The sequence below is a fragment of the Macadamia integrifolia genome, unplaced genomic scaffold, assembly GCF_013358625.1.
Source record: "Macadamia integrifolia cultivar HAES 741 unplaced genomic scaffold, SCU_Mint_v3 scaffold1062, whole genome shotgun sequence".
NCBI lineage: Eukaryota > Viridiplantae > Streptophyta > Magnoliopsida > Proteales > Proteaceae > Macadamia > Macadamia integrifolia.
In genome coordinates, this window is record NW_024868071.1 from 157,922 (window position 1) to 169,303 (window position 11,382).

The window sequence follows — 11,382 nt, forward strand, 5'->3', positions numbered from 1 at the left end:
TTTTCCAATCTCACCCTTTCTCCTTTAAAATCTGGTATCATTTGTTGATTTCCAATGGTTTTAATATCTTATTTTATCGATTATTGCTTCTAGTTCTATATGGGTTAGTGTGTTTTCTCTTTCCTGTTTCACTCCCTTGGATTCTGGCGATGTTTCTATCAAAAAAAATATATATATCTTTATAGAGAACCGCATTGGATGAAGGTGTTCAAGACCAGAACCAATGAAAGGGATTTCATTAACAAAATGAACAAATTCTTCGTGACCCAAGTGAATCTCAATTCAATGCAATAACACTTCCTCGTGAACCAGAAGAAAATAGAAGCTATTTCCTAAATTTATAATTCTTGAATATCCTGAGAATTCAGTTGCTGTCAATTTCAAATTGCTATAATCTCAAAAAAAAAAAAAAAAGTTGCCATTGACGTTTAGTTTCGGATAACCCAAAACTAGACAAATAAATGTAATACAGAGATCTAACTTAGCTTTGGACAAAGTTATGCTCTAATAATCAAACATAGACTTCATAGAAAAACAATAATCGTCTTCCAATTCCAAGAAACAAATTTTAAGCTATTATATAGAATCCTAACATCGTTTCAGCAAGGGCTTGTGAGAGGATTTGAGTTTTTTTTAGTTAAAAAGTAAAGGGTAATTTACAGCGCCACCCCCTGGAGAATGCCAATATTATAGGAACACCCCCTCTCTTTCACCAAATTAGACTCAGACCCCCTACCGTCAGTCTCCGTTAAAGAATATATTTTATATGCTGATGTCAGCTACTGTTTTTTATATTAAATACCAAAATGCCCTTACTAAATGTGAAGTACCTAAAATGCCCATCTAATAAGTCCTATCCTCAAATCGATGGTTACTATACCTTTCTCCCAGATTGAGCACCGGCGGTGGCAGCTGCCGAGCTGTTTCGACCTTTTCGAGACCTGGCCGGAAAACTCAAAGCACGTCTACCGTAAAATTGAGATGATGATTCCTGCATTTGTAAATCTTGTTTACGAAGAGCGGTGGCAGCTCTAATGGCAAGAACACACAAATCGGTGAGGGAAGCAGGTATGTGTTGCTTTGTGACTGGTAATAGGAAATAAATTTGCCCAAATTGAAGCTCTTCATCATCTGGCAATGAAGGATTACAGGAATCGACGAAGATGGATTCGGCGTTGCAGAGGAAACAATTAGGATTTACTGTACCTTTCTCCCAGATCGAGCACCGGCGGTGGCAGCTGCATCAACGATCACGACGACGGCGGCGGCGGCAGGATCCCATGTTTACTGTACCTTTCTCCCAGATCGAGCACCGGCGGTGGCAGCTGCATCAACGATCACGGCGACGGTAATCTGATCTTGAAAGAAACCAGGCTGGATGCAGTGGTGGGCTTTAAATCTGATCACTCAAGAAAATGGATTTTTGGTTTCTCTCAAAGAGAACAATGGTTGAAACGGTTCGGTAGAGTTAGCAACTAACCCCCACTTGATTGCCTCGAGTGCGTGCTTGTACTCTCCCATTGCGGCGATCTGTTCGCCGTATTCGATGGCGCCCCATGAAAGCATTGTTACAGTGAAGGCCATTGGAAGCCCAAACTTGACATGGTCGCCGGCATCGTAGTATCCTCCGACCAAATCAACCTTTCAATGATAAGCCACAGTCTTCACTGTTCTGCAAATGTTCAAACAATGGGAATTCGAAGAGAAGTACAATTAGGAAACAGAGATGAAGAACTACAGACTCCTTGTTCTAAGCCGTCGGTGAGGCCAGAATGGTGTCGCCAGGTGACTCTTTGGTTGTACGGTAACCGTCCAGAGCGTTGAGATTCGAAGTAGAGTAGACTCTTTTTCAGAGCATCGCCATAATCGAAAGCTCGAACGGTTGAAGAGATCACCAAGAGCAGGATTAGAGGGTACCATTGGTGTACACGTCTTGAGATTCTCAGAATTACATTGATCAGTTGGACTTGGAATAGCTTTTCTCCTCCATTGATTAATCTCTTCCCTTCAAGAGCTTACCAAAAAGTTCATAAGGGATAGGGAAATCACTCTCTCTCTCTCTCTCTCTCTCTCTTACTTTCTCTGGTCCCTGTTTTGTAACGGAAGATTGTCTCTGGTTTATGTGCACACGGCGCGCTCTCTCTCTTACTTTCTCTGATCGCTCTCCCCCACCCTTGTCGTTGGTTTTGCTTCCTTCCCCATTTTCATTTTCAAGAGTTGACCTTTAAATCTGATCACTCAGAAGTTGAAATTGTGAAAACAATAATAAATCTAAGAGGAGAAGAAGAAACAGATCTGCTGCGGGATATTAGGGATGATCAACTCTGCTCAGAACTTGAAATTGTAACAGCATAAAAGCTTATCATTTTACTGGAATCGTGTTTGCTTCCCGAGTCAGATCTGCAATGCCTGTTAGTGGCGGTGACATTAGCGGCGGTGATCACTCGATCCTTTTCCATTTCCGATCTGGAGGAAATTTTTTCTGTAAAGATTGAAAATCCATGACTAAGCATTTGGGTTTTTTTATTTAGAGAACCCAAGTCAGCCGAGAGAGAGAGAAGCTGGAACCGCCAGTGACCGGAGAAGAAGCTGGAACCGCCAGTGACCGGAGAAGAAGTTGAACCGCCAGTGGTATCTGCTGTTGCAGTGAGAGGTAAAGTAAAATATGATTGTTTATTTGTTTTAGTTAAAAGGGTAAAAATGTCATTTCAAATTCTTTCTTAACGGTGACTGACGGTAGGGGGTCTGAGTCTAATTTGGTGAAAGAGAGGGGGTGTTCCTATAATACTGGCATTCTCCAGGGGGTGGCGCTGTAAATTACCCTTAGGATTTTGGGTGCAGGACAGTATTATAAATACTAAGTTTTTGGTCCCTACAGCCATTATTCACTTTTTCCCACTTTACCACTAAAGTGAGAGAACCAAGGAGGTTTAAGGGGCTGTAGAAAATCCATAGCCAAGCCAAGAGAACGAAAGTGGGAGTGACCAATATCAATCTTCTTCAACATACTTGGTGAAAGGTATAATTAGATCCTCTATAATTTTATTAGATTCGTATTCTTATTTTTTTCTATGTGGTTTCCTCAATATGGTTTCAAACTCAAACCCATAGGGAGTTCTAACAGTAACTAGCAGAAAATTGAAATGGAGTCTCTGTCAAAGACAACATTTCAATCCTTGAGAAGACATAGGTTCTCTTGAGCTTCTTCTGAAAGCCGATGAGATCTCTCGATTATGCACAACCATGGATAGTTGTGGTTTTCTCAGATATTGCAGGCCCGACATCTCTCTCTCTCTCTCTCTCTCTCTCTCTCTCTCTCTCTCTCTAGACCAATACACAGATGAGAAACGTCGAAAAGAGAGGGAGAGTAAAAGTGGGTAAGAGAGAGATAGATTGGGATAAAGAGAGAAAAGGTGACGTGTCTCTTTTAGAATTTTTTTTTTTTATTTTTAATATGTAAATCCTCAACTGCATATGGAGACGGTTCAAGAACCATCTTTGGTTATGGAAAAGTCGTCATTGACACTGAAAGATAAGCCACTTTGAACTTGGAAAGAAAGAAGAAAGAAGAAAGAGAGAGAGATAAGAAAAGGGATAAGGAAAGAAAAAGTGATGAAGACTCTCGAATGTTTGTCTTCCTTTGAAAAAAAAAAACCATCTTCCAACTTAGAAATACAACGGATAAAATATTCCAAACCTTTGCTTTTCCCCTTTTTTCTTTTGGTAAAGCCATGGCCAAGTCGAGCACGTTTAGTTTATAATCTGTCAGAAACTCTGCTCATGTTTATCATATGATTACGCTTGTCAAAATTATCAAGCGGAATGGAAAATATTCAACTAATCTCTTCATTCTCGAATCTCTCACTTATCATCTCTTTTTGAGGTCCCAATCACTAAGGAGATGTCCGTAGTGCATACCAGTCCTGTCTCGGCTTTGCGACGAGTTGAACTCATGAAGCTTCGTCTCAAGTCCCTCCTCACGAGATATTCCACCACAACCACTGCCTTCATTTACCCAAGTTCTGTTTCAACCAATGGGTCAATGGGTCATCAAACATTGGATTTCTCTAGAAAATGCCTTCGATTTGAAGATCAACTTTCCTGAATGTGTTGTCACGCCCCGTTCTCATAAAATTAGACCAGTGACCGGATTACCTCCAAGTAATCAAAAAACCACTATGATCATCTGATGCAGTAACCCACAGCACAACATACAACATACGACAATGGAAATATAAATAAATAATTCAGCGGAAGACTCGTCATTTATACTAATATCGAGAGCCCTGGCTTATAATTTCTTGACCACATTGAAGAAACATTGGAATGCGACGTCTATTGCTTCTGCAAATGTGTCCTCTGGCCCTATTTCCTCTAGGTCATTCAACTGCTCATTGTAGTAACATTCACTAATGGTTACTTCACCAAGCATGTGGTAAATTTCTTCCACTCTTTCTTGCATCCTCCCCACTTGTGAGTATACATCACACAACTTTTCTTCCATATATATCATGGAGTTCAATACGCATATAAAGACATTTTCCTGTTCTGCTGACTCATCATCATTTCCTGAATCTGATGTGGAATCATCTCCTTCCATGCAGAGGGTGGGAAGAATACCATTAGTTGGATCAACTATCAAGTCATCACCACTGATAGCATATACTGAGTAACAAGTTGGATGCTCGGGTGAGTAATATTCAAACTCGTCATCCACATTATGGTTCTATGGCCAGAGGTAATCATCTTAGTCTTATCATCACTATCATTCTCATCATCGTCTTCCTCACACTCATCCCCATCGTCATTGTCTTCATTGTCATCATCGTCATCCTCTTATTTAGTGACCTCCCTCTTACTGGGTTCTCCGTCTGATTCCTCTTTATGGCTCTCAAACTCTCCTGCATCCAATCGTTCATAATACTCAAAATGTATGGATCGAAAGATTTCTTTGGGGTTTGATCCGTTGTCATCAGCTTGAAGCTGGGTCAGATCTGACTCATCCTCTTCTATGTCACTCCCTATGTAGATTAGGAAAGTGTGCTCTTTAATCTATTCTCCCACTGATAATGCTATTATTTCCCTAAGGAGATCATCTGTAACTTCCTCAACTATCTCTGAACTATCTTCCTATGATGACCTTGACTGAATTAAGGGTGTGGGATCCGTGGCTTGATCTTCCTTAAGAACATTTACCAAACCCGAAGATGAAGTCATTTTTGGAGAGTCGGGCAATACTTGCATGTCCTTCCAATTATATCCACCAATCCATCCTTCTTTTGGGTCATGAATTGAACCTTGGGAATGAGAATCATATGAGGTTGATGAAGGATATGAGGCAGGGTGACATGATGATGATGTGATATGAGAGGTAGGGCATCCTGATGGAGATGGTGAATGATAAGATGGAGTTGGTGTATGATAAGATGGAGATGGGGTTTTCTCCCTCTGAGGGTAAGGTCAACGTTGATGGTGTTGTAGATGGTGATAATATTATAGAGATAGAGGTTGATGATTATATGGTGAGTACTGGGGTTCAATGTAAGTAGTAGGATAGTTGGATGGAAGTAAAGGTTGGTAGGATGATGATGGAAGGTCCAATCCTGGATAATATAGGGAAAATGATTGGTGAGGTAAGATGCATGAAGCAATGGACTTCTTAACCGGGGTTGGTGATGAAGAAGGAAAGGTGGGCATCTGCTCTTCACTCCCTGTTTCTTCTTCTGATGACTTCTCTTCCCTGGGAAGTCTCAAGGTTTTGGCCCTCTGCCCCATGATCTTTCGACAATCACAGGCGGTCAGATAACCCTTTTGCTTTTTAGGCTCAATGAGTTGAGTAGGGTTACCTTTTCTGGATTCATCATCATCCAAATTACTGACTGTACCATGATCTAGGAGCGGGTTGGTGGTAACATTTGGAGACTGCTTGACTTTAATTTCAATTGTTCCGTTATCCACTAGATCCTGTACTGGATGTTGTAGCCCTAGGCACCTCTCTGTGGAGTGCCCCTTCTAGGTATATTAGGCACAATATTCATGATCCCGATACCAAGTTGGGAGAGGAGTGGGAATTACCCTTGGAGCCACTATCCCAAATAACCCTTGCTTCTTCCATTTCTCATACACTGCTGTTATTAACATTCCCAAGTATGAAAATTGTCTTCTTTGACGAGGGGACTTCTGAGCAGGAGCATCTGCCTATATCACAAATGGTTGTGATGGAGAAATGGCTGGTACTGATTGTTGGGCTGAACTGACAACATTGGTTTTAGGACCTTTCCCTCGTCCAACCTTTGCACCCTTTCCTCTATCCTGAGGAGTCCTAAGGTATTGTGCTTCCCGTAGGATTCTGTTCTCAATACGTGTCCCAGTGGCTATTAATGCTTCAAAGGTTTACAAATTTTGATAATAAAAGACATCATAATATGGTTTAGATATGTTTTCAATCAATATCTCCACCTGCTCTGCTTCAGAAGGTCACTCTGCCATCTTAGCGACCTTATCCCTAAATCTCATAAGAAAAGCGGTGAATCCTTCCCTAGGCTGTTGCCTCAAGGTCTCGAGCTCTCGTTGCTTCACATCCACTTATGTGTTATAAGAGTATTTCTTGGTGAAGGCTTTCACCACTGTTGCCTAATTCTATGTTTGTGTTGACTCTAACTGTGTTAGCCATCTCAGAGCTAGACCTGATAATGTCAACATGAATTCCTGACCCATCTAGTTATCTGCTAGCTGCCAAGACTTGGCGATGCTGAGGAAGACCTTCAAATGAGTTTTAGGATCCCTGGACCCGTCGAACCTATCAGTTTTCCATTTGAACTTCTCGAGAATCCTTGCTCTAGAGAAAAAACTCATCTCATTAGAATCTGTTATATGACTGTCCTAACTTTTCCCAATTCGGATCAAATCCTCTAGCTTCTCTAACTGTTCTTTGAGCTACCTCTCCCTTTCCGTCTCGAGAGGTTCCATTCTTACGTGTGCTACAAACTCTTCTTCTTCATCATCAATCACCACCCTTGAAGGGGAACTCGGGAGTAAGTTCCTAGCTGACCATTCTGATGGGTGGGTGAAACTTCTCGTTGACTGGTAGGCCTGGCAGCATCTGACTCTTCTGATTCTACCCTAGAGTACCACGATGCCCCGTGAGCCTATTCTGATCTAGCTCTTCTGTAACCAGAGTAGGGTCAACCCTGGGAGGCTTCCGAAGTAGGTGGAGCACTTGTGCTAACCCATTCTTGACTTCAATCATCTCAGCTTGCAATGTCTCGACGGGGTGAACCCATGCTTGATCAGGAGCTTCCATATCTGTCGGATCCATGTGTACCAGAATACAATCACTTGGAAATAAGCTATCTTGAAGAGATGACATAGGTGACACTGTACTTAAACAAGTCAACCGATTACCCTGACGTGTCCAGATGGCCTGCGAGGAATACCTGAGGTGTGGAATCGTGCCTGAACCAAAAGGTGGCTTATTTTAGGATTCTTGTATTCCCAACCTTTTGTTTATTCATCCACTCAATTATCAACCAATGGGCCATCCAAAGTTAGTCCACTTAATGATGGGGAGTGGGTAGGGGTCGATGCCCCTAGTCCACTTAATGTCATAAGTGGGAGATTCACACAAATGGCTCGACCAGAATATCCCTATGAAGACATTCTTTGTCACTAAAGTCATGCTTTCCTTAATCTTACCCCACTAGGTGACCTTCCTCCAGATTCCTCGAGTCTTTTAGATAATTTGGCATTTTACGGGGATTTAACAGAAATCAGCCCGGATCACATATGCCAAATCATCCATATTTCATTTTTAAGGAGGAATGACACCTTTTATCTGAAACCCACTTAGGAGAGCATTTCTTTATGACTAGAATGTATCATAGGAAAATTCCTTTCAAGACCGCAAACAAATTCTATAGATCAGCTTGTGGCGTTCCTAACGTTCTCCATCTATTTCCTACATGATCCGAGCATGCAGTGGATGCAATAGAGCCGATAAAGCTTCCTTGACAGGATCTATATACGCAAGATACATGATCCTTTTGATATACCTATAGATTCGAGATCAAGGAGGTGATTTCCTTACCCATTACTTGTGACTATACACGAGGTTAAGCAACTGGCCACGGGGTGGTGGAACCGTGAGTGATTGTGTGCAAAATTGTGACATGAGAATATCATTATTCGATCTCAGAATGTCAGAAAGTGCACAGAGCTCCCCGAGGGTGCTGGTACAATTACGAACATCCTCACTGTTTAACAATACCCACACCCTTGTATAGGAAGCGGCTATCATTTGCTCTCAGAGTACTCTCCATGACATGTACTGACCTCCCCGAGGGTGCGAGCATGACAGGGAGTCCCTCGCCAAATGATTTCACTTTAAGTATGATGCATGATGTGGTTAGTGAATACAATTATAAACATGGGGTTAGCCAAACACGTTTTCAAATAGATGTGGTGGAAAATGTTCTTACATTTAGAGGGAGCATCTTGTATAGGTAGCATCTTGTATAGAAAGCTTGACAATTTCCCCAATGGAGTCGCCACTATAAGGGTAGCGGCCCTTAAATCTATCACTCTCTCCTCGTCGGGGGAAGGTTTCCATTTGGGCCCTCCTCTCTTCATCTTAGAGAATAAGTGTTGGTTGTGTGTGCTTCTATGGGCCCTGTACCGCCTCATCGCCTCTCAAAAATATGTGGAGGCCTATTTCGCAGGTGTGTCTGGTTTGTCATAAAGATGGGGCTTTATGATGGTCCAATACGGGGATTGAGATCATACAAAAAAAAAAGTTAGAGTCACCACCTAGGATTATGGGCCTAGAACCCGGGGATGGGCCCAATTCCAGAGAAAATGGCTGGAAAGTCAATCTGGTCTAGAGAGTTGGGGAAAGAGTCAGGTTGTAGAATTAGGAAGGTGTTAGGCACCCAATCTACTCGGTTTAACTGGTCTTCCTACTAGATGTTTTAGAACGAATATTTTCCACAATTATTCTTATTCCACATGTATGGCTAAATTATCAAGCATATGTACATTAAATAAAATTAACTATTTACGTACACTAAAATGAAATTAATTAAATATCTATATTGTGCTAAATGAGAAAAGAGATTGTACCTGGATTTGACTCCTCTTTCGGGTCAAGAGGGGTGGGCCCCTAGTTGGCTCGGACTTTCTTATTCTCCCAGCTCAGGAAAAGATGGTCTTGACCTCCAACTTCCTATTTTGAGAGATACTGTGGTAGTATGTGGACAGAGGTCCATCTTAGGGTTGGTTACTTTTGGGTTGTTGATTTCGGTAGAGCTTCCGCTGGGGATCGGTTACTTTTGGGAAAGGTTGGGTTGGTATTCCAGCAGAGCTTCCGCTAGGGATAGGCTACTTCTAGGAAAAGTCAGGTCGGAACTTCGACAGGGGTATGGCTGGGATTTTTGAGAAAAATATATTTTTAGAAAATATGATTAAAGTGCTTGGAAGGCCCGAAGAACATTTCGGATCTTGACGAAAATCTCTCCAGAGACTAGAAACACCTCAAAGGGGGAGGGGATTTAGGAGAAAGAATGTGCTCTTCACAAAGAGACTAGAAAATGGCAAGTGGGTGTCTTTTTCAAATGAAAGGGGGGTATTTATAGTGTTTTTGTGGGCCAAAGGGATTAAGGAAAATTTCTCTTCACCCAAAATGGTGAAAAGATATTTGGTATACTAGCAAGAGCATATAGAGCGTGCAAGCGGGTAAAGGGGCAATCTTTTTCCAAAATCTAGTTTTTAGCAGAAAATTTCGATCGCCAGTGTGTTGTTCTAGGCAAATGCGGGAGTGCAAGACAGTTGGCGGGGGTTGTAAGTAGCAGACAAAGGTGTCCGGCAGCTGTCGGGGGAGCGAAGGGTACAAAATAGGGGGTATGACCCTGGACAGGGCTGCAGGTGGGTGGCTGTCGCGGGTGGTCGGCTGTGGGTGGACGACTATGTACACATATGCGGGATAACTTCCGGGAATGATTGTGGGAGATCTAATGGTCAGATTTTAACGCATCATATATCGTTGGAATTGTAATTCCAAGCACTATCCATCCGTATGGTCATATTGGATTGGATTCCTCTGTATATGCGAAGTCAAAATTCAGACCTTTTTCTCTCCCGCACATGGTTTTGGGACTTTGTTTGAGTAAGCAAGGATTGGTTGGGTAAGGGAATCTCAGTTATCGGCATCTCTATCAATTGGAAATGAGAAGTCACAACCAATATCCATATATCGTCATTGTTGGGGAAGGGTGGCAAAATTGGGTGTCTACACCATCATATGTTTGGTGGCTACAAAGAAAACCTCAATAAGTCTATTATAATTATTTTTAACTCTACTATGAAAGTAAAATAGAACTCGTCTTCTCTTCAGATCCATCTGTGCTCCACCAATATGTGCTTACTGATCTATAGGGAAAATGGTGGGTGAGCTTTACAAGCTCCGTGAGAGAAACCATATCATACCAGAAAATAAAAACATGCATACTAGTGAAAACATAATATTGGCATAGTCATAAAATACATAAAACATAGATATACTTCTATTCTAAAATATGTAAATACGGATAAAAACTTGTTTTTTTGAATCGTTCATAAATAATTTCACATGGTCATCACAAATCACGATAAAGTCATTTATAATCTTTAAATCTTAAGGCAAGTCAATTACAATACGAATTACCCAATGCATCATAATAGTGAGGACACGACTGCCTATCCCGACCCTTTGACGGGACCCCCAAGTATTTTGACAGGGTTGGCCGGTACCTCCTGTCCTATCCTTTCCAAGTCCTTTGATGAAAATCCCAAGCCCTTTGATGGGAACCCTGAGCCATTTGATGGGGTGGACATGCCCTCATTCAGTACCTAAACCCCTAATGAAAAGAGTGGTAAGTCATATGGGGTTGTTTCTAGTATTCATTTTTTTCTTTCATTGCTTTCCCTATCATTCCCTTTTTTCCTTCCCAATCCCTTTGATGGGAATTCCGAGCCCTTTGACAGAGTGGAACATAAATGGACCTTCAATTTCCCTTCATTCTCTATCAATCAATAAAAGTCTTGTTATTCTTTAAAGGCCATTTCATCATTCTTAAATATTTTATAAATTCATATATTTCATTCCTCAAAGAAAATCATGAGGTGATGTTATAATACTTATAAATGCATAAAACATAAATGTTATAACATGAGATGTTGTAAATGCTCATGAGATGCATATAAAACAATATCATCACAGTGATAAAAAACACAAACATGTCAAAATATGAAATGCTATAAAAAGTCAATGATATAACAAAGTTTCACTCACCTGTGCCTCTACTATGATCAGGATCTTGATTGATGTTTCACTTGTAAGAAGAATTACTT